Raw genomic sequence first — 23,736 nt, 5'->3', positions numbered from 1 at the left:
CTCGATGTGACTTTTGCCTTCATTCCTGCCTGCTCAGCCAGGCAGTCGCTTTGTCATGGGAGCAATCTGTGTCCTGTCCCAGCTTGGAGCTTGTCCAGAAGGCGAGAGCACATTGGCTGAGTTGGCTTGACATTTCCACGGCTTCATCACATCGCTGTGCGATTTCTCATGCTCACAAAGCTGGCTGTTGGCTTCTGAGTTTGGAAAGGAGCTGCCGAGCCCCTGATTATGCTTAGGACTCGGTGCTCGCTGGGCTCATGTTTGAACTGTGCAGGTGATTGCATTTTCAGTGTTCTGCAAAGCCACAAAGCCCACTCGTGTAGCGGTTCCTCGGCTCTGCTCATCCTTGCTTACCTAATTATCTCCCTGCCTTACTCCCTTGCCTCAGAGCCCCTCTGTACGTTTTGCAGTTTTGTACTTGTGAGTTTTGTATGCTCGAGTGAGTCTCAGTAACACCTTTGTGGAGGGACCGGTGATTCCTGAAGCTGCTGCTCTTATGACAAGTTGTACCCATTTCATGACTGTGATCCGTTTGGGTTGCCAGTCTCTCATCCAGGCAGGACACCGCCTGACCATTACCCGAGAGCCCAGCCTTTCTTATGGTGATTCCAGTGGTTTATGGGGCTCTCAAAAGCAGCTCGAGCTCTTGTCGGTGTCACTTATATGAGCAAATATGCTGCTCACTGCTCATCACATCCCACTACAAAAGCCTAAGTGGAAGGTGTGGAGCAGCCTGGCTTCTGTGCACCAGCTCTCCAGCCCTGACACGCAGGTACAAGCAGTGGTACCCACCTTCAGCCCTTGTGCCCCCTGCTGCCTCTTTCTGCAGTCTGTGAAGCTGGGGTTGAAGGTGAGCCCAGGCTCCATGTTCCAGCCCAGGACCCCCCTGCTATTTGGCCATTCCTTGTTACTGAACCTCCTGTCAACATGTTTTTATTAAAAGCATCTTGTTTTTATTGCTTCTCCCATTGGAAGGCAAAACCTTACCGCTCTGAGACAGTGAGTTTCCAGGCAGTTTAATTTTAAAGGCTAGCTGAAACCCATTTCTTTTTCTGTAAGACGTTATCTTTTTGTTTGTAGTGTTCTTCCTTCTCCCCAGCATTCACCTCGGATGCATTGCTAGGGAGAAATTGCATCCTTCTGCCTTAGTTTTGTTAGGATAAATGAGCCAAGCCCTGGCGGTCTCCATGCATGGAAGACCACCCAGTGCCTTGCTCATCCTCATGGCCTCTCTCTACCTGTCCCACTGCATTCCTCCCAGCTGACCAGAGTGTCTCCAGCTGTAGGTACATCCTTCCTATCCTGAAGAGGAATTTTTGATGGCCTCTCTCATACTCTAGAGGGTTTTTTTTCCCTGTGAATTGCCGCACCATAGGCTGTCCTGCCTGGGCTGTGGTAGGAGAGAGGGAACCACGCAACAAGCAGGTGTTAACACATTGTTCTGCAGGATGCTATCAGCACCCTGGGGACTTTTCTGCGGTGAAAAGCAAAGAACAAACATTTGGTGTTTTTAGCAGTTCTCATTTCATTTCCTCCCTCACTGGCTGCTGCGTTATGTGACATCTTATTGCTAGATGCCAAGGAGCCTCACTTCCCCATGCAGGCAGTGCCACTACTGTCACTTGTACTCACTACTGGCAGGGATAATGCTTGCGAAGCATCTTAGCATGTAGGTCAGGCAACCTCATGCTAACCTGCTCTGCATGAGCTGCCTGGAGTGTGCTTCACGTCTGGTGGCCACGTAAGGCTACACTGGGCAGCTGAAGGGATGCTCCTCTTCTCCCAGTCACAGCAGCCATGGAAAGCCCTGGGGGTAGCACTGCTCCCTGCAGATCACTGTCACACTTGTGAAGGTCACAGATAGCACATGTAGCACGAGGACTGGGCTCCCACATTCAAGAGAACTGTGAACAAACCCAATAATTGCTTGTTTTTGTGTGGAACCCACAGGATTAAGCACTGCATCTCTTGCAGGTGGTCAGGTCCTTCAGGGTTTTCCAAGCCTGAGTGGAACAAAGCTGCACCTCTGATGTCTTCAGTCTGAATGAGTCTTTTTGGGCTGGGGCTTTGTCAGGGTGGAGATGGTTTGATATGTTTACGAGCATCCAGCCCAGCACCGCTAGGAGAGGAACGACTGCAGCTGAGGAGGAGAGTCAGCAGGCAGAGCCGGGCAGGCAGAAGGCTCTGGGTCATCACTGCAGGGCTGTGGGTGGGTGGGAGCAGCATCTCCGTGGGGTGCTGCTGAGCACTAGTGCTTCAGCCTTCGCCAGGAGATTCCCAGCAAGCAAAGAAATACCTCCAAAAAGCGATCAGGGGGGCACTGGCCATGGTATTGACTGCTGGCATGGTCCTCCCTCTGGTGGGTTTTCAGCCTCTCAGCCACTGTCATTTTCCTTTCCTGCATGTTTTCCTCAGGATCTGGATGTTTTTTCAGGCAAAGTGTATTTGAGTTCTTTATTGATAGTGTACTTTCACATGAAAAAATCGACAGGGTTGTAATGTTCCCCAAAAGCTGTTCAGGCAAAATTTCTTTTTAACTGTGGCTAATTACGTATGCTCGGTTGCTCAATACCAAAAATAAGAATATCCAATGTAATGTTTATTATTTCTCTCACAAAGGGGAAAAATCATAAATTCTTTGTAATGGGATCTTTAATAATAAAAAAGAACATAATCATTACTGTCAAAAGATGTATGGCTTCCTTGGGGTTTACTTACCAGCATTTTGTCTCATTACATCTCTGTTACACCCACGGCATTAATTATTGGAGACTAATTAGGCAAAATTGCAGTGTAAACCCTGATGAAAAGTGGTCATACAACACCCTCACTCCTTGCTGCACCCTTCCAGCTAGGTAACCTTTTTGCTTGCAGCAAAGTGCAGGTCTGGCTTGCTTGTTCTGTCCTCGCCAAGCGCCCAGGAGCGTGATGCTTCCACCGAGCAGCAGCTTCACTGTCCGGGGTGTGCCGGTGGGAAGCTTCAGCAGGACTCGTGGCGGTGCATGTTATTTCCCAGCGCTGCAAGTGGCTGTGCACGGCTTTCCTCTTTTCTGAGTAACTGCTTTGATTTCCGTCGCCTCGTCCTGGCCTCTCCTGCCCTCCTGCGCGGCGCGGCACCCATGGCGAGCCCCCCTCGTGGCAGGTAGCCCGCCTGCAATGTGACCTCCTCTCCAGCTGGGCTGGAAATGCTTACAGCATCTTTACTTCAGCAGCTGATGTGCTTGCTCAGCTAAACAAGGTCACAAATTTCTTCCTCCCCAAGGGGCATCTGTCCTGGGATACAACCTTTCACAGGATATCTGAAATACAGTGAATTTCTGCTCACTTGCACAGTTTTTCAGAAGTACAGAAGCATGAAGGAGAGATTAGTCACCTCCATGCTGAACTTCGTCTCAATATGCTCTGCCAACTCCCTTGCTCAGTCATGGGGATTATAAAAAGGGGGAAAAGTCTCAGGAAACTGTGTTGCTTCTTTTTTGGATAATAGATATATCTAATTAATTTGCAATATCTCTCATTTTAGTTTGGCACTGATAGGAACCTGCATCTCAAAGGTTCTCGAAGTTCTACGCAGAGGGGACTGCAGACAAAACCGCACGGACAGCTGCTCATCAGAAATGTTCCTTTATCTGCAGCAATTTCTCTTGAGATAAATGAGCAGGACAGTGTCCGCCTGGATACCACCTTTGGCTGCCATGGTGTTGTATAGGCTGTTGCTGCAGCAGATGCTAGAGAACACCATGGTGGGGGCACGCCAAGGCTGCAGCTTCCTGTTAGAGCTGCTCTGCAGGGTGATTCTGCCAGCAGTAAGAGGAATTGGAGAAGGGGATGGGGGCAGCGTGGAAAAGCCCCTTGCTCTGCGAGGCCGAGGGTGGGTGGGTTGGCTGGCATGGGCAGGACCTGGCCCTCTAGCGAGCACTGAGAGGAGCCCATCACCTTCCTCTCTGCAGCAGCCTCAAACGGATTTGAAGAGGCGTTGCACATCTGCCTTCACCCATGTCTTCCCAAGACTAAACAAGCCCAACTCTTTCCATCTTTTTTTCTCTTGGGTCATTTTTGTTTCAGCTTCTGCTTGTCCTTGCTGCTCTCCGTGGACCGTCTCCAGTGGGTCCACAGCTTCCTCAGAGTGCTGTGCCCAGACCCGAGACAGTTCTCCAGCTGAGACCTTCCTGCTGCTGCCTGGAGCAGAGGATTGTTTCATGTGTCTTACACATGACAATCCTCTTTATACATCCTGGTACGATGTTTGCTTTTTTTGCAACAGGATGACATTGTGTACTCAGCCCAGACACAACCCAGATTGCTTTCCTTGGAAAGGGTCCCTGGTATAATGTTTTCCTAAATAAAAATAACCATTACTTGAAGCTGTGTCCTTTCTAATTTCCCAGTGAGGCACATCTGAAGTTTTCTTTTTTTTTCCCCCCAGTACTTAACATTTCCCTCCACCATCAATAATCATTAATATTGCACGGAGACGATCTTCAGCACAGTACACATTGGATCCCTCACTACCAGAGTGATGGCCTCTCCTTCATATTTATTTCACTGGGCTTTTCGTATCAATTCCGTCTCCTCTGGTTAAAAATAAATGTGGAAACTGGGATTTCTGTGCCTATCTCAGGCTGACACAGCTGCCAAGCAGATGTAGCTGCTTTTTAGTTTTCCTGTTTGTAAAATGGGTGCACCTAAATCTGTCTGTGGTGTAATTATTAGCATAAATGACAGACTGTGCTGTAAAGGATGCGGCACCTATGGCTTCTTAGGCATTTTCACATACTGTTCCTTGATGCACTGGCTCATATTTTTGCAGGTTGAAGGCCAAAAACGTCCAAGTCGCTTTTTACAGGAAATAAGTTACAGGAGTGTAAAGAACAATACTTTTTTATGTTTACTAGAGATCCAGCCTTGTGTTGCTTATTTTGTCCCCCTTTTTCAGGAAGTATCATACATTAGCATCTCAATTTATGTATTATTTGGATAATGCTAACGCATTTTGAAAGGTTTTCTGAACTTCCATATTTTAGACAGAAATACGTTATTCTGTATCAAAAGAAGTCCTTGTTCCAGGCAAGGAGGAAATTGCAGTGCTAATAAATCTTTCCAATTCTTTTTTCTTTAAGTTCAGGTCCACTTTAATCAGTATGGTAGTTGGAAATGGACTGTTCAGCCGCCCGGGAGTAATGCCAGCAGAGTTACGTTTTGCTCTAGAAACCGAGATCCCAGTGTGCTGCCTGCACCCTCTCCCACAGCAGAGGGGACGGGCGGTGTTGTCTTCACGCATGCAGTGCAAATATACTCAGTGGAAACACAGAGGAGTGTGTACCTGGCCTAACTTTGGCCGTGAGCAGCACTGAAGCACATTCAAGTGCAGGCACCCAGGCACTGCTCAGTCCCTTGGGCAACCAGGACAGGAAGCTTTTCACCGAGTTTTTGGCATCTACAAATGTGGTGGGCACCTAATCCTGATTTCTGATTGCCAGAGAAGAAATAAATACTTCTGAAGCATATTTTATCTGCCGTAGTTTGATGCCTGTCTTAGCCTGAGATGAACTGGGATGCTGTAGGCTGCTAAATCCCAGCCCTGAAGTCTGCTGGCAGCTCATTTTTTAGCAAGAGAGTTCTCAAAGTTCATTAGTGTTGTTTTGTTTGTTTGTTTTTTCTGCACACGTTCAAAGACATAACACCTTTTTGGTTCTTGCTCTGTGCTGGCCATTCAGGTACTGGGGAAAGCTGCAGCATCCCTGATGCAGCAAAGCCTTGTTTGACATGAGATCCCAGCTAGCGCCTGTGTTCTCCTTGAAATCCTCGGCAGAAGATGGAATAAGGACAGCACCAGCAGCAATAATAACAACAGCCATACATCATGGATGGTAGGGACTGAGGGCAACTGATAATTACTGCGCAGCTTTATTGGTAGTTAATTAAAAATAGATTCAAAGATGTCATGTAACCATTACTTCTGTTTGCAACCACGATGTAACTCTGTTGGACTCTGTGTACCTCTGGTCACACAGCCAAACAATTTATTCTTCCATAGTACTGCTCTGTCCCTGTAGGCCAATTAGGCAGAGATACCACCTTATGAAAGGAACACATGATGAAGCCACATGTCTTCGCTGCAATCAAGGCAAGTCATCACTTCTGCTGTTTATTTCTGATCTTCCCCATGGATTTCCTGGGAGGGTTTTGCCCTGTGAATTATATTTTGAACCTTTTAATTTATGCAGAGAAGATGATTCTGTGAAAGATAATATTGTGCAATTATCTACAGTTATTACTATAATAGTGAAATGGTGATCTTAATAATTATACTACTAAAGCTAGCATTTCATTAGGGGAGGGCAGCTCTGGCTCTAACGATGCACTTTGATACACTGTTTCTGTGATTTGTTAATTGCACTCTCAGAATCAAGCACTGATTCAGTGACCATAAACTCTGCTTCCTATAGCATCATTAGATCATAAACCCCCTAATAGAGAAAGTTTTAATTATGGAGCACATTCTCTTTACAATGAATGTTTCTCAGTGTGACTTGCAGTGTGCAAATGCCATGAGTCAAAGGGAATGGTAAGTGGGGTCGCAGGGGCTGGTAAGGGTGAGCAGGTGGGTCCAAACAGGAGCAGCCCTCACCTGCCCATCAGGTGTAGCAGCACTGAGGCATCACAGCCTCCAGCCTTGGCCACTGCCTCTGAGCTTGGTAACAATGTGAGCAGGAGATTGCACCGTAACGCATCCAGAGCCTGCTACAGCAGGTGAATAGAACAGTCATGGACTTGGAGGTGATGGTGCTGGCAGCTTCCCTGAAAATACAAATGCCTCATGCTTATTCTTAATTGTTCTGCTTAGGAAGTGAGAGGTGGAGACTGCAATTGGTGACAAAGGTTTTGGGTGTCTGTGAAACCAGTGGCATTCTCACAAGGAGTGCTGTGTGCCCTTCCTCTTGCTGGCTGGGGACAGGGGCTCCCTGCCTGATGTGGGTGCCGCTCCCCTCCACCTCCCCAGGAACCGGCCAGGGCACCCACGTTCTCTTCCAGCTGCACCCTGGGGTTTCCCCCTGGCAGAAACAGCCGTTGTGGAGGTGAGCTCCATCCCAGAAATAGCCAGGGGGCAGGGGGTCACAGCCGAAGCCAGGAGGCTGGCACTGCCCCGTGGCCCCCAGCCCAGCCATGCCCAGCAGCCAGCAGGCGTGTGCCTGGGGGCTTTGCCGGTGGCGTTTGAGTACAGAGTGCGTATAGAGCAGTATGGAAAGCCAGCTTTCTGGAGGGTCTCACCCCCCCTTTCTATGTGTCGGAATTGACGAAAAACAGGAAAAGAAAAAAGAAGAAAAAATTGAAAATTGTGGGTTTGTCCTCTAGGATGCTGAGGCTTCTCAGGAGGTTTTGCAGGCAAACGGATGGAAATGAACTAACAGCAGTATGGCTGGGCCTGGCAAGCAGGGGCAAGGCTGGTGCTGCCCACCCGCCAGCTGCCCACGGTGCCACTCCGCTGCCGCCAGGTGATGGGCTGTGCTGGGCTGTGCCAGCCCCCCAGGAAAGGCCGGTCACTCCTTAATCCTGAGCACCGGCAGGGTCTCCTGCTGCAGCTGGTGGTGGTTCACACAATCCACCTGCTGCCCTGTATAAATAGTCCCCAGGTTTCCTTCTCTTCTCCTCTCCTTGTGGATGAAGGAATGAATATTCATTTCTTCTTAAATGAAGAAAGAGGAAAGGAAAAGGCATTCTCTGCTGGCTGGTGTGAGTTGCTTTTCTCTCCTCAGCAGCCTGAAAAGGCTGTTTACAGGGGTGTGTTCTAAAAAATATTTGGGAACAGTGATTAAGTGGACAATGGGATAAACAGAAGAACAGCAGTTTTACCCAAGCCATCCATTCACTAGAGCTCCTTGTTCCCCCTTGGTGAGTTACATCATCATCTCCACTGCATTTTTCATCATTACCTAAGAAGATTAATGGCTTTTGGATGCCAGCATGATTTTAAAGGTCCAGTCTCTCCTTAGTATGTATTCATATTGTGTAATTCCCTATTAAGTTTCACTCCAGCTTCCAGGGGAGAAGAGATCTCTTATAGGAGCACAAGCATGAGCAAGATTTACTGCCAGATAGCCTTGTCAGATGTGTGGCAGAACTCCGCTGAACCTAATGGGATTTGCATACCAGCAATTGCTGAAATAATCTGGCCCCCAAAGCTCTTAAAATCACACATATTAAGTGTACATAAAATAATGAGGAATAAAGACAAACTGGGGAAGGGGATGGGGTGGTGGTGGTGGTGGTGTGGGACTGGGACAAAACTGTTGCCTTTGGAGGATGACCGTGTCCAGCTACAGCTGGGGATGTGCAGCAGCCCGCAGTGCACTGTGCTTGGTGCTGGGGTCTGCCAGCCCTCCCCGGCCCGGGGGGGCGGCAGGAGGAGGGGGCTGCCTCTGGCCCCTGGACACACAGCCGGGACCAGGCACTGCTGGAGCGCTGCTCCGGCTCCTCGCCCCAAGCACTGGGGAGGCTATTGCCTGTAGGTGACTTTGTGGCTGTCTTAATGAATTAACATGGAAATGCTGTTCCAAAAGATGCTGTAAGTGTGAACAAGGCTCAGCTTTCCCTGCGGTGGAAGATAGAAGTGTGGTGGTCCTTGATGTTTCATGCAACAGCTCTGCATTCCCTCCAGGGCAGCACCCATCACTGTGTCTGTGTCTGTAGGATCACCAGCGTCCAGGAGACCTTCCTGAGCATTTCCTGGAATGCTCCCTTTTGTTTTGGGAATTTTTGTATTACCGTGGCACAAAACTTCTGTAAACCCAGATAAGATGAAAATCTTGTTGCTGTCAGCAGCCACGTGCTGAGTGCAGCCAGGGAGCGGGGGAGCTACTGTGTGCAGCTGCCGCAGCCCTTCGTAATCCCCGCCAGCATTGCACTGTGCAGGTTTGGGGGTGTAAATGGTGACCTACCACCGACAGCAGTTTGTGACTAGGAAAGGCGTCCCAGCAGCAGGGATGTTCATTTTCTACGTTGATCTGACGTCTGGGCTGGACTCTAGGAACATGAGATTTTGGAATCGTGGTGCTTTGTGGAGGAATTTTACCCTGGAACTGAGGGCTCAGACATCTCATTTGTGAAACCAATGCATGTTGCTCCCAAAGGCCTGAGGACCACCGTGGCTGGAGCCCTGCCTGCATCACCCCATGCTGAGCCCCAACCGCACTGGTGGCACCAGGAATCCTCCTTCCCTGAGTAGCTGGGGAGGGGGCAAACCCCGCCAGCCATTGAACCACGAATAATCTTAGAGCTGCTATTTGTGGCCTCAAGTTTTAGAGCTGAGTTCCCTACTGCTGTGGCGGAAACCCCTTCTGCAAATCTATTCCCCAGTTCCTTAAGCTCTGGCTAGTGAAGGTTGTCTCAGTATTGCATCCCAAGACAAAAAATTGTATGTAACATTGTTTTGAAAACCCCTAGAGCATGCAAGAGAAATACACAGACCCACAGAATGTTTTTACAGAAGCACCACCTATTTTCCACTCATTGGCCAGCACTAAAACACAAACCAAACCTATTGCATTTGCCTGGGTGCATTTGGGTCTTTCAGAGATAAAGAACAAATTCCAGGGTGTAAAAAGGGAGACAGCCTTCAGAGGACAGTGCTGTTTAAAAGCAACTCAGCAAAGGGACTAAATTGTACCTGCTAGCTTTGTTACTCCTTGGTGGTTTCTGACTAACTGATACCTGTGTGTTACAGATATTACACACGCATTATATATGGACATGTATATTATGTAGGGGTGTGTGTGTATGGACCGAGGGAGAGGACCTGCTATGGTTCAGGTGATTATTTTAACACTGTCATCCTGCCCGCCTAGCTGATATATATATTTTGAGATGAACGTTGATATTACTAGTTTCCTCTTACAATCCTTGAGCCCTTTGCTTTTGATAACAAAATGTAGACCAATCCACAAGGAATTGAGTGATTTTCCTAAGACCATCCTGTTCTTCCCATGGCAAGATATAAATGAGGATTTATATATACCATCAGCAATGTATAATCCGCCTTCTCTAACCTGTCTGGCAACTCCTATCGGAGCGTGCTGTGGGGAGGGAGAAGTGTGTGGAGTCAGCAGTAACTGTGAATGTGCAATATGCAAAAATAAGTCAATAAAAAGGAAAGGAAAGAGGTTTAAAACTTGATGATGTGGTTGCAGGAGAATAGTTCTCTAGTTAGGGGAAACCCCCGCTCTGTTTTCCCCAAGCACAGCGAGGAGCAGGGAAACAGCCATGCAGCCTGCCAGGGGGCTGCTGCAGGGAGCACGGGGTGCCCTGAGCTGGGCTGCTGTGGGGGCTCAGACCCCAGCCCGGCTCCGCACACACGCAGCCCCAGCAGCCCCCCAGCACCCATGCCGTCATCTCCCTTCGCCCGGAGCCGAGCAGCCCTGGGTGCTTCAGGCCCTTCGGCGCTGCACTAGGTATATTGCTGTTGCACACACAGGCAGATTGTCCACCAGATGGTACAGCCTACTCTTTGAGAAATATTTGAAAGGGCAACAAAATACAGCAGAAGCCATTTGACAGTCCACATGGTTAGTGCAAAATTAGCCAAAATTACTCCACTGGAAGCACAGCCAGTGCTGAGCAAAGCTGGAGATGCAGCAGAAGGAAGGTACCCAAACCTTCCAAGGTTTCAGTCCAAGTGTCCTCTTCTCCCATCTCTGGTCCTCTTTCCCTGCCCAGCGTTGCTCTTCTACAGTGCCTTGGGCATTCAGGGTGCCTTGAAGTGGTGAAAGCACTGCTGAGACTTGCTTCCGAGTTGGGCTGATCACATCTGGACCACGCAAGCCTACCAGGTATGGAAAAATCCCCTGGATGCTTGCTTCAGTCTCCGCCAGGGTTGGTGGAGCTGGAAGAGGGAAGGGAAACCACAGCTGCAAAGGGATTCCATCCCAGAGTCTGCTCCCTCCTGCCCTCCGAAAGCAACTTGCTCATTACACAATTTATGGAAGTGGAGCCCTTTCATTCCTCAACCCACCTGTGTTCCTTCACCCCCTGGCCCCACGTGCCTGGTCTGGGGCTCTCCAACCCAGCGCTCGGCACATGGCACAACCCCGGGAGACCTGTTGCAGTGGGAGCCGGAGATTTTTGTGGGCCAAAAGCCGGCATTCCTGGCAGGGTCCTCAGGAGCCGATGTTTTCAAGCACTGCCTGTTCCCATGTTTGCCCACTGAGATGCTGGAAAAGGGGGTGTGCAGGGCTGAGCGGGGGCCAGTCGGGGGGGGCCATGGGGCTGCAAGGCCAGCCTGGTACAGTGAGGATGGGGATCCCAGGGCAGGGGATGTGGGGAGCAGGGGGACACTGGGAACCAGTGGGAAACATGGGGGTACTGGCAATCCCAAGCTCTGCTAACATATTCCCCACATGCCAGAGGAGGTTTTATTGTGGACAACATGTGACAGCAGCAAAATACTGAATTATCCACCTTCGCCCAGAATTATTCCATTTCCAATTCCCAGTGGGATTTTGTTCTGGGGTGGGGAAAGGCGGGGAAAGTCTAGGGGGTTGGAATTGCGCATTTCACCCCAAAGAAACATGCCCCCAGCACAGTGGTGTTCAGCAAGGAAACCCAGGGCATTGCACAGAACATCCCAAGCAGTTTCCCTTCCTGCTTTACAGGCACGAGCAATGGAAAAGGAGAGAACCACCCGCGCCGGAGCAGGCCAAGAGAAGCTGGCAGTCTGGGCAAAGCCCACTGCTGCTCCTCTGGTCCGGGGAGCAGCATGAGGGGCTGTGACCCCTCCCGCCCCACTGCCAGCACCCTGGAGGCAGTGATGAAGTCCCAGGTGGGTACCAAGTTGGCTTCATGCAAAATAAAGAGCCAGGGAATGAGCTATCGAGGGTCCTAATTGGATCCCGGGAAGAGTTACTGCATTGCTACTGATTTAGGCAACTAAAGGCACAGCCTCTGCTGCTCAAAAGCTGACATCTTCAGGTGGCTCATAACAAAAATTAATACTGCTGCTAACTGTGCCACCTCGTCATGCTGTAAAGTAAATTAATTACTGCAACAGAACTAATAATAACAGTTCGGGCAGAATAGGAGCAATATTATGGTTTACCATCAGAGACTGTGCTGAGACTTTTGCCTCTCTGCTGCCCATGAGTGCAACCCGGCAATTGCTGACTGTAACATTTCTATTGTATAGTTTATGCTAAATATGCATATCTTAATTGCATTAGTCAAAATAATTAGCTAATATATTTTTGCATAATGATGAGGTAAGCAAATATCACCATAGCTCAGTGCTTCTTGCATGAGTAAATTTGGAAAATTAATAGACTCCCAATTTCCTAATTATCTGTCTTTTATTCCAAACTCAAACAATGAAATGCTATTGCACGCTCCTGGGCATCTTGTAATTTAGTTTGCACCTTGAAAATTTTAAAGCACCTGTTTTTCTTTTTTTCTTTTTTTCCCCCTTTGGAAAGGAAACGTGAACAATCCTTCCTGCCCTTCACTGTCTTAGGGAATGGGGCTGCAGCACTCAGAAGCAACAGATCACAAAGTTGGTGAACTTCCTAATTTCCAGACAAAGCTGGGGTAGGAACTGGAGTAAAAGCATCTTAGACTTCAAAATATGTATTGAATTGGAAAAGTGTGAAAAATGAATTCTTTAGATGGGGACAGATGAGCTGTAGGATCTATTAGGCACTTAATACCTCTGGAGGTGGATTGTTTCTCTATGTGTGTTTTCAGAAGTTCCAGTCTGGGCTGTTCCTAAATCACTAAAAAGCCCCATCAAGCCCTGAGATTGTGCTAAGAAAAGGGTATTTTGCCAATAAGAATTTTTTTGCATCTCTAATTTGCCAATTTTCATTTGTCTCCTGGCGATGCAGGATCCAGCTGTTCTTCTCCATCTCCCAGGCACACCAGGTAGTAGTGGTGGCGATGATGGCAGCAGAGCCACCATGTCCGGGAGCGGGGCTATGCCACGTGCCCCAGCAGCACTCACGGTGCTGCGCGGTGTGGCTGCCCACCATGCAGCACCTGGTGCAGCTGCACCTGCCACCCACCTCCAGCCCACCCCAAGGCCCCATTGCTGCCCCACAGCCATGTGCCGGCAGTGCCCACAGTGCCCAGCCCCAGCTTCAGCACTTTGGAGATGGATCTGGGCTCTCCCCCATCCTATGGGAAGGCACCTGGGCACTGCGTCTGGCAAAGGCGGGTGGAAGGTCCTATCCCGGTGCTGACAGGCGTTTGCACAAAAGCAATTAGCACATAGCGCTAACCAGCTGGGTTTCCGAGGGGTAGTGAGGCTTGCTGAGGCTTTCGGGAAAGCAATTTGAAATGTGATGAAGAGAGCTCTCTGCTGATGACACTTGTCTTCACCAGACCCTCCCCGACTGGTCCCTGTGCCGATGTAACTGTGCTGTGCTTGCCCGTGCCAACAAAAGCCGGAGCTGCTCTCTCCCAGAGCCCCGCAGAGCCGCAGAGTGCCATTTTCGTACTCAGACCCACCGCTCCAGCTGCAGTGGCTCAAAAACTATACCAACTTCTATATTAACATGCAAATTGCAGCATTATGGAATGGGTCTGTATGTAAGGCTTGTAAATTAATAAACAGGGGTCGTTAAAAGAAAAAGCCTGCTGGAATGGCTAAGCATTCCCTCTCTTTAACCTGTAGATGGCACGTAAGTGGAGAACTGGGAGCATCTCCGAGTACAAATGAAGAGCACACATCTGCAAATCTGATTTTCCTGGAACTTTTTCATCACTTGGTCTGGAAGCTGCGGGCTGCAGACACAAAAAAGACATGCTCTGCTCTCAGCAGGGACACCTCTGCAGCCGCAGGAGCTGCACGGAGTCAAAAGGCAAGTTGTTCCTTCCTTCCCCAGGAAGAAAATTTTTCTTCCACATTTTTTTAGCAACCAAATTTTTTTTTTCCACTAAACCCTTCCTTCTTTGCCAAGGTCCCTTAGGTGGGTTTGTGCCCCTTGCCACCTTGCAGCACACTGCGCCTGGTGTTTGTTCAGCTATGAAATACAACATTGCATTTCCCTTAAAGTGCCCTGGTTGTGGTCATCTATGGTGTGTGTTTGCCTGGGTGCTGGAGGCTGGGAATCCAGGTGGGAATGGAAAAGGCAAAGGAAGGACAGAGGGGCCGAGAGCCTCATCATGCCACCCACCACACTGCTCACAGGTGGCTGCAGGTCCCAGCCAAACCTGTGAGATTTGCAGGTGATATGGTGTGGACAAAGCTCCATATAAGGTACCAAAATGCCTGTGGCTGTCACAGAACTGGGCACATCTGGATTCAATGGTTGTTGTAGCAGGTTAAGGCTCCGAGGGACAGAAGAGCCCTTATGGGGGTCCCACAGCCAGTGCTGGGCACACCGAGTGCCAGGAGTCACTGCCTGTGCACCGCGTTTGGCTTCTGGTGTTGGTTCCCATCACTGTCGCCCTGTCAAAGTTGAGCAGTTCTGTTAGGCGCCGGCACTCGCCATCCTCATTCCTTCTTACCAGAGCAAGGTTTTATATAAAGTATCAGATCTGGGAAGCTTGAAAGGGTCACAGCCACCCATTCAGCAGGATTATCCTTGTGTGCTGTTAGTATTGCATAATATCATGGATAATATATTGCATATATCCATAAAGCCATCTGTATGGCTTTAATCAAAGCATTACAGGCCTTGTTGCTCACCTCTTCAGAGAACCACTTAGGTTGGAAAAGACCTTTGAGATCACTGAGTCCAAGCATTAACCCAGCACTGCCAAGCCCACCACCAAACCATGTCTCTAAATGCTGCATCTACTCATTTTTTAAACATCTCCAGGGCTAGTGACTCCACCACCTCCCTGGGCAGCCTGTGCCAGTGCCTGACAGCCCTTTTGGTCAAGACATTTTTCCTAATATCATACATCATTCATACATCATAGTTTTTAGAATACTCTGAGAAGAATAGTAATATTGTGAAACGCCCTTTAAAAATGAAAAAAATGTTCATCTAAGGGGAAGGGAGGTTGTTGAGCCATTTTTATTTGTATTCACATTCAAAAGACTCCATGGTCTTTTCTAGAAATGCTGGAACATGAATTTGAGTGGGAGAACAGTAACTCTGGTAGGGCGACCACCTCTCTGATGTGCCCTTTGGTGTCCCCACAGCCAAAGGAGATGTGGCCAAGTCAGTGGGTACCGGCACTGTGAGGGGATGCTCGTAGGATGGGTCCCATCAGGTGAGCTGGCACCCAGGGGGCTGCAGTGTCACCTGCAGAGCCTGTGGGCTGCTCTGTGCATCGGGAAATGCCCTGTGCTTCCAGAGGCATGGTGTCATCCAGGGAATTTGAGTGAAATTGCTGGGAGGGTGCAGGAATCCCTCACGCTTCTGCAGGGAGGGGGGTGGCCCCTGGCTGGGGTGCCCCTAAATGGGTTTTCCATGGTGCCATTCTTACTGTTTCATGCAAATGTTATAATTTCCTCGCTGCACACACAGAGGCTGCAATCATGGTGGGTTTAACCTGTGTTTAGTACATCACTGTCAGAAACTGTCTCGTGAAACTTCTGCAATATAAATGAACCAGCTGGTATTAGAAAAAGTGTGAAGTTTTTTTTTTTTCTCCTTTGCGTGGGGGAAGGGAAGGGGAGTGGGTGTGTTGCAAGGTTTGTCACATCAAGCTGAGAGATTCAGTGGTTGTGAATATGGTTTCAGTAGAGTTTGGGCTATTATTTTGGTTATTTTTTTGCTCTACCATGTTTCAGGAAATCTGCTGATCTTATCGCACCTATTTGGTCAGCCGCTGTTATTAAGCCTTGTGGCACATTTGCATTTTGTTCAACCCTCGCCGTTGGGATTCCTGGTGGGAAGCAGGAGCCGAGCCACTGAGCCTGGCCCCTTGCATCCCTCCCTGGGCACACGAGCCCCCTTGGTGCGCTCAGGGCGGGCAGCTGGGGGGCAGCATCTCGGCAGAGGCTGGGGCCAGCAGTGAGGGCTTTCGGGGCAGCACAGCCCCAGGTGGGAGAGCCCCCACCTCCCCCTTTTCATCATACACGTCCAGCGTGAAGGACAACTGTCCACGCCAGCTGTCCTTGCAGGCAGAGGCACCCCTGAGCAGCAGACCCCAGCTCTGCACCCGGGCCCTGAGGCACCCACCGATCCTCACAGGGAGACGCAGGGCAGCGGAGACAGGAGACCCCCCGTATGAACTTGTCTGTGCATCTTTATAACATCACTTTTGGTTCATTTCCTAATCTGGGAAAATGTTGAAGATGAAAAATATTATATGTTAAATAGGAAAAAGTTCTTCACTGAAGAATTTCTTCACTGAAAGGGCTGTCAGGCACTGGCACAGGGAGGGGATGGGGTCACCAGCCCTGGGGGTGTTTAAAACACGCACAGGTGTGGTGCTCAGGGCCATGGGTTAGTGATGGGCTTGGCAGTGCTGGGTTAATAGTTGGACTCAATGCTCTTAAAGGTCTTTTCCAACCTAAATGATTTCATGATTCCATGATTCTACATCCACATGGGTTTTCTTAAGGGATCAAAAGAATCGGAGCAGAATTTTTCTAATATCAATCTAGCTCCAGCCTCCTGTGATGGATATGATCTCCACGCTGCTCTGGCTGCATCATCTGCAGCAGTGGGGGGAAGACGTGGAGCAGCAGGGAGAGCCGGGCCGTGGGAGCCCACGCCGAGGAGCCTCGCAGGAATGTGCAGGCTGGCAGCTCTGTCTCTTGCCCTGCTCCCCTGCTGCTGCTGACCACCCTCAGGCTATGCTCCTGGCCAAACTGAGCTGTGCCCTTGCTTTGACACTGCTGATGACAAAAGGAATGTGGCCTCCCTGTGGTTCAGGTTTACTTTTCCTTCCCAGTAAGACGGAGGTATATTGAATCCTCCTAACTGTTGGGGTCTGCAGCGGGTCTGCAGATAAGTTAGTTGACTTCAAAGACTTAGCTGTGTACCTTTAAGGCAGGCACAAATTGTCAGGTCTGTAAACAGGTTGTGAAGAACCGGAACTTAGAACCGCAGCATACGGGCACCTACAGCAACAGCAAGTAGCGAGCAAGAAGAAGGACACAAAACCCTATCAGGGTCTGACACCTGCAAATAGTTTGTATAAACAATAAAGGCCATTTTTTCCGAACCCAGCCACGCAGACACAGTGTTTCTTTTCAGTCCGCCTCGACTTGCGTCACCACACCTAACAACATCAGTCATTCCCTTATTTTTCAGTTGACATGATCAGCAGAAAAATTAAAAGCCCAGGGGATAGCTCTGCAACTGCACCCATGCATTTACGTGAGGGTTGCCTACAGCAGTCATGGGTGCTTCTTGATGTTAGGCGGCTCCTTTGAGATATTCCTGCCATCTCCTCCTTCCCTCACTTGGGCTTCTTGGAATTTTTTCTGGGCGGAGCATCTTCTGGGGGGAGATCGGATGTGACATTTGCAGCCTTTTGTTTGCAATCTCAACCACACTGGAAGCGATCAAAAGTCATTTCCGTCTGACACTTGTCCTCCAGACTGCCCAGAGTGAGCTGGGGAGCCAGGCAGGATTTCCTGCTTGAAGAAGGGTCTGGGAAGGCAGAGGAGAAGAAGCAAATGCCATCTCACTTCAAGACCTGGTCCTTCAAAAGGGCAGGGCTGACTTCAGGAATCCCCTGGCATGGCGATGGAGGGGTTGCCCGCCCAGCTTCGTCCTGGAGGCAGCGATGTTCTACAGAACATATTGCAAGGGACAGCCAGAAGTGCCTGGTCCAGCTCCTGCTCAAGGGGGCTGATGTCAATACCGTAGCAGGTTGCTCAGCTTGGATGGGGTGGCTTCACCGGGTGCTTAGTGGGACACTGCCATGCACAGCTCCCAGCTCCCCATCGTACCTCGGCACGAGGCTGCCACAGAGCAAGATGCTGAGCGTCACCTCCCGGCTCAGCTGCAGGACCTGATGGCTTAGGGTGGCACCACCTTCCCCAGGACGGTGCCCATGGGTGTATGCCACGTCACGCAACCCCCGGGGCACCCTCCAGCTCTGGCCGGAGGAGCACATGCCTACTTTCACCAAGGCGAGCCCCGGAAGCGCTCGCCCTGATTTAGAGCCAGCTGCTATGTTTTCTCAGAGTTGAAAATTGTACTGTCAGCAATATCACAAAAGTGATTTCTTTATCAAAGGTCATTACCAATTATTTTGTAAAGAACTGACGCTTCAGTAATTACCTGATTTTATCTTTTTTTTTATGTAGGTCATTTATATTTCATTATTGTCATGTTATGGCCTATTTGCTTGCAGAGAGGCATATATTAAAACCAGCAACTTCGCCTTAGTGTCAGAATTATTGCTCTATATTTCATTTGCCATTTTATCTACTGTTCTGGAGAAGATCATAGCTTGTTAGTTAAAGCGTTATATAAACTAACACAGAGGCACACACATATGCATGCTTCTCTCCCAATAGTTTCACTCTTTATTTCCACCCTCTTCCCTACAGAGAGAGCAGTAAAGGATTTCCTGCCTATTTATTTTCAGATGTAGAGGATGATTGCCAATACCTGGATGTTTTTACATCACATCTCCATGAGAGGAAGCGCACTGCCACCTGCAAGGGAATGCTGGCACTGGGACTTTTGTCCTTCCCCATGGGACGGTGGTGCCAGAGGGTTGCTGAGGGAGGGTGACACACAGGGACTGGAAGAGCCAATCCTCGGGGCAGGAACCAGTGCCACCCCCGGCCACCCAGCCCCCTGATCCTGCTTGCTGCTCAGCTCAAACCTCCTCGGCTTTGCTTTTCTGCCCACGGTGCAGGCAAGCACCCATGGGTGCTGCAGGGAGGCACAGCTCCCTGGAGGGGCGAGCACACTACGTCATACATGAGATGCTGCGCAGATGCTACCTCCCCAGTCTCCCTGGCGGTCACAGATGTCTGGCAAAGTATTCCCCGTGACAGTAGTTTAATAAATGTTTCAGGCTGAGGCTGGAAAGGAAAGGAGAGGAGACAGCTTGCTGCTGCCTGGCAGCTCCCACGCAGGGTTCCAGTGCTCTGTCACCAGGTGTTGGTGGCCTGTCCCCATTGCCTGTGCAGCTCCCATCCAGTCCTGGAGACCCTGCCTGCACAGCCCTGAGGGCAGCAATGTGGGCAGGTGGGATATTAATTATCAGTGCTGAGTGACTCATGTGGAGCAAATAAGTGATGTGATGAAAGAAATCTTACTTAACTCACAGGATAAGCCCAGGTGGGTCCTGGCCCCCCTGAATTTTGTTTTTGGGGTTGCTCAAATGCATGTCACCAGTCCCGTACACGGGCCGACAGGAGCTGTGCAGGAGCCCCAGCACCCATGCTGCAGCTGGAATTGGGGAGTTTTTGTTGGCGAAATACACCACAAGGGATTACCTCATGACCTGGTTATGTGCTTTGGCTGGGAGGCATCCATGGACATCTCTGGAAAATGACCTAACTTGGACACACAGAAGGGTGTCCCTCCAGAGATACCTGTCCACCAGTTCCACTGGGAACTAAGTACATCCAGCCATTACATGTAGGATAATCGATGATCAGTGATGAGTCCTGCCCCATGGGCAGAAGGGGAACTGCTGTAGGTACGCTGCAACTGAACAGTCCTCCCTTGCCCTGCTCTGGTGTGGCCATGGGGTGACTGGCTGGCGTAGAAACTGTCAGGAAAGTACGATGGGAAGAGAGCTGTCCTGCAGTTCTCATGTAGCTGCTTTAACCTGGCTATGAAGAAATAGCAGTTTCCAAAGAAAGCTTTTTTGAATGGAGAAACTGTCCTTAACACGTACGCAGGATATAGACAGACCTCCTTTCCAGGACATTACGTGCACCTGTGCCTGCGCGGGCACTTTACAGTGCAAGCATTGCTGTTTCCTGATGAAGCATCCCAATGGCTGCACAGACAAGTAGGAAAATACCTCCACACAGATGAATTTATAGTCCTAGCCAGGAACTATCAGCTAAAAATGCCCACGGCAAACCCAAAAAAGTCCCCACCAAACCCCCAAGTCTAGGGGAAGACAGTAATATTGAGTGCAATCTGTTCTTTCCGTGCTGTTTGGTTTATTATTAACCACCACTACTTTTTATTTCTTGTTGCATCTTGCTCACTAGCAATTCCTTGGAGAAATTTCTGGGGTTGTTAAGTTAACAATATGTATTTGTTAGAGAGAAAGAAAACTAGGCCAGGTCCAAGACCTGGGCGCCATGCAAGCATCAACTGAAGCTATCCAAACCCCGTTTACTGCTCTCCCCGCGCAAACCCCTGCAGCGGGTTTTGCTGGTTCTGAACGCGGCGGTGCCCATCGGTTGTACAGCAGCCAGGAGGAGAAGGACCTGTTGTCGGTGACTTGGTTGGCTGGAACAGATGACAAGTGGTTCAGTCGTGGGTGACCCGCGGGGCTCTTCCCCTCCCTCCCTCCTGCAGAAACTCAGCTACTGTGCAGTGATGGAGTGAGAGACGGGAGAGGGAACAGGGACGTGGGTCACACACCTGGGTGATCGGGGGCCCTGTGAGCAGCCAGGGCTCCCGTCTCTGATCCAGTAACCAGGGATGTGGTGTGGTAGGGGTTCAAGAGAGTTATTGCAGAACCCTATCAAATGTATTAAATTCATCCTGATTAAATCCTAGTGGGCTTAGAGACTACTCTGCTGTTTATCATATGGTTTTATAGTTTATCATGACTGTCTCCTCCACATATGTAAGAATGAAGAAAGAGAAAATAATTTTGCAAACTCATAGCCCATTCAGTCCATATACATCATCTCTGTGTTTGTTTAGATAAGACCATATAACAAAATTTAGGTTTTTTTTCTCAGGCTAAAAAAAAAAGCAACAACACATCCCCCCACCACCACCCCCCGGCCACGCTGCCATCTTCCCTTCCTTTCTGCAGCATCCTCCTGGTCAGCGATGGCTGATGCAGATCAGCGGGGCTCTAGGTGGGTGTTGCTCCCTGTCACTGCACATAAGGCTCACCCAGTGGGGTTCACATGGATTTTTGACACCCAGGAGAAATGCTAAATTGTTGTTTGCTGGTGGAAGTTGCACAGAGCCGTGATATTCATAGCTGCTGCATGCCAGAGCCAATGGTGCTGGAGGGAGAGGCGGTGGGTGCTGGAGGGAGGGCAGGCATTCCCCTTAATGACAAATCAAAGCAAAACTCTGCTGGTAAGCTAATTCTGTAATGGGGCTGCCTTGTGTTATCATTTATGTTTCCCCATTGCTGTAAGAGTATTTTAATAATCTACATAGCTTTTAATTATAATTCAGTTACCTGACATAAGTAATTTCAGCGCCCTTTAATATAACGAATCTCTGGTGTGAAATATCTGAGTAATAAGACCTGACAGGTGGTTGTTATTATTCTGCAAACCTGACTGTCTTCAGCTGCCCCCTGTGCTTGTACAGGAGAGCTGGGGCTTCCCGCCAGCATGGGGACAGGGTCCTGCTCCAGGGCTCCTGGTGACCCTCCAGACCACGGGCATGCCTCCGGGCAGCCAGGCCAGGGGGTTCAACAGGTCCGGGCATCACTAGGGGGGCCAGCCCCATGGTGAGGGCAGTAAAGTGGTCCAGGCTCCAGCAGCTGGAGGTGGAGCTGGTGCGGTGCCTGCAGCATCGCTGTGCTCTGGTTGCTGTGCCTGGCTGCTGGCTGCAAGCATAGACTGTAGGGCAAAGATGCCAGAGAGTTAATTAGTAGCTATTATGATTTATTTTCTTAAGTATAAGAGCACCCCGAAGAGGAGCATGCCTGAGACCGGCACCTCCATGCATAGAGCCATCAAGGAGCTGTCAGAGAGTGATGTTCCTGTGTGACCTCACCCTTCCTCCGTCTGGATGCAAGGCAGGAACATTTAGCAGAGCTGGAAAATATATGTAATGGCTTTCTTTTGGAGATGTGTGAATGAAACCAGATGTGACAGATAAGCAAGAACAACTGCATGTCAGTTCACCCAAGGGCTGGGAAAAGCAGCCCCTGTTCGGCTGCGGAGAGGCAGGGTTAGCTCCGACATTGCTTCCTGACCTGCTTAGAAAAATAGCTATAGAGAGGTTGCAGGGGTTTTATAAATCAGCAGTACTGATCGCAGCATGTGGGATGTTCTGTTAAAAAAATAAAATGTAGAAATAAATGGTGACCTGACATATGCCAAAAGAAGTTATGGCAGCAAGTCTTCAGATGATAGATGCTGCGAGTGTAAACAGAAGATGTGAGACATGAGACCGTCTCCAGAAAAGGTGGCAACAGCTTCAGTGTCAGATGAGACAGGGGAGAGACCTGCAAAAAGCAGGAGAAGGCAGAATGTACCAGCCAAGGTTAGCCCGCTAGCGCGAGAAGGCCATGGCTGGGAGCAGGGTGGCACCCTGGGGGCAGCAGGCACGGGGTGCCAAAGGCAGGGTCCCCAGGGAGCGGGCTGGCTCGCTGCAGGGGACTGGACACTGCTCCTGGGGCACTGCGCGGAGTTTCATTTTATGCATAGGTGACTCTGCCAGACACGTCTCTTGCTCTACTTAGCATTTAGCCTCCCCTGCCACCATTGCATGTGCGGTCGCAGATGTTAGCATTTATCTTTCATTTACTTTTAAACTGGCAGGTAATGCTGTGCCTGATGGGGGATGCGGGAGACCCTCCCTGCTCCCCATAATATTTTTCCCTTGTTTGCTCCAGTAAAGTCTCATTTGGGAAAAGTTCATTTAAATAAGTGTACCCGGCTAATGGTGTATGTTAACCGGTGAGAGATGCTGCTCAGAAGAAGCTTTTGGCATGGTTTCTATACTTAGGAGGTGACTGTCATCTCTTCTAACCAGCTTTTTATTTACTTCAGGAAAAATTCCACCCCTCCCCCACCCCACCCTGCTGCCCCCACAAGCTGCTGTGAGCAGGAGCACCAGCAGCCCCGCATGGCAGCCCAGCCAGCAACACCAGGGCTTTGAGCGAGTCAGCAACACAGAAGGAAAGTTGCCTCCAAAACTGCTGTTCTGAGAAATTCCTTAAATAACAGAAAAACTACATTCTCCTGATTTTGGACAGGAGCCTCCTGCCTCCTATTTTTCAATTATTAAGTCGGTAATTCCCATTTTTCCCATGCCTGGGTGCAGCTGCGGTTTTGCAGGGGGAGGAAGAAGGGATGTGCAGTCCATGGATGCCAGAGCGTGCGTCGTGCTGTCCGGCTGGTGAGCGGCTACCAACACCTCCAGCGATGCTTTTAGACTCTCTGTCCTTCACCTGGTACCACGCCTGTGTGTGACTACTGAGACAGTCCATAAACAAGGATAAATATTGTAGACCAAGTATAAAAAGTATGAAATTGCTGCTGCGCAGGCAGCAAAGCTGGGGTTTACATCCTGGTTGAGAACTTAACATCCCAGTTGAAACACAGGTGGTCTTGTGGAACTGTTTCTTATTCTTGGGTGCAAGGATGAATTGCGGCTCCAGCGAGCAATCCGTTGTTAGCCAACTTTTAAGTCTTGCTCTTGTGCCCTGCCTACCTAGTGACAAGGTTTGTAAGGTTTGAAGGCATAGTTTATTTAAATAAGTATAATTAAATTAATAGATGACAACTAGCCTATTCATGTTGCTTATCAGTGCCTGTTATAAAAACTTCCTCGACATCTTTTTCTCCTACTTTCCTGATGTCTGATGTGAGATGCTCTTGAACTAATGTAGAGCTTCTTTGCAATCCAGCTGGAGTTTGCTCAATTTTGCAGAGGTATTAATCACGAGAAGTCTGTGATTTTCACTCTTGGCTTAAAAACACGCCGCAAAAAT

Source organism: Falco biarmicus, chromosome Z, assembly GCF_023638135.1.
Source record: "Falco biarmicus isolate bFalBia1 chromosome Z, bFalBia1.pri, whole genome shotgun sequence".
NCBI lineage: Eukaryota > Metazoa > Chordata > Aves > Falconiformes > Falconidae > Falco > Falco biarmicus.
This window is presented reverse-complemented; position numbering follows the sequence as displayed.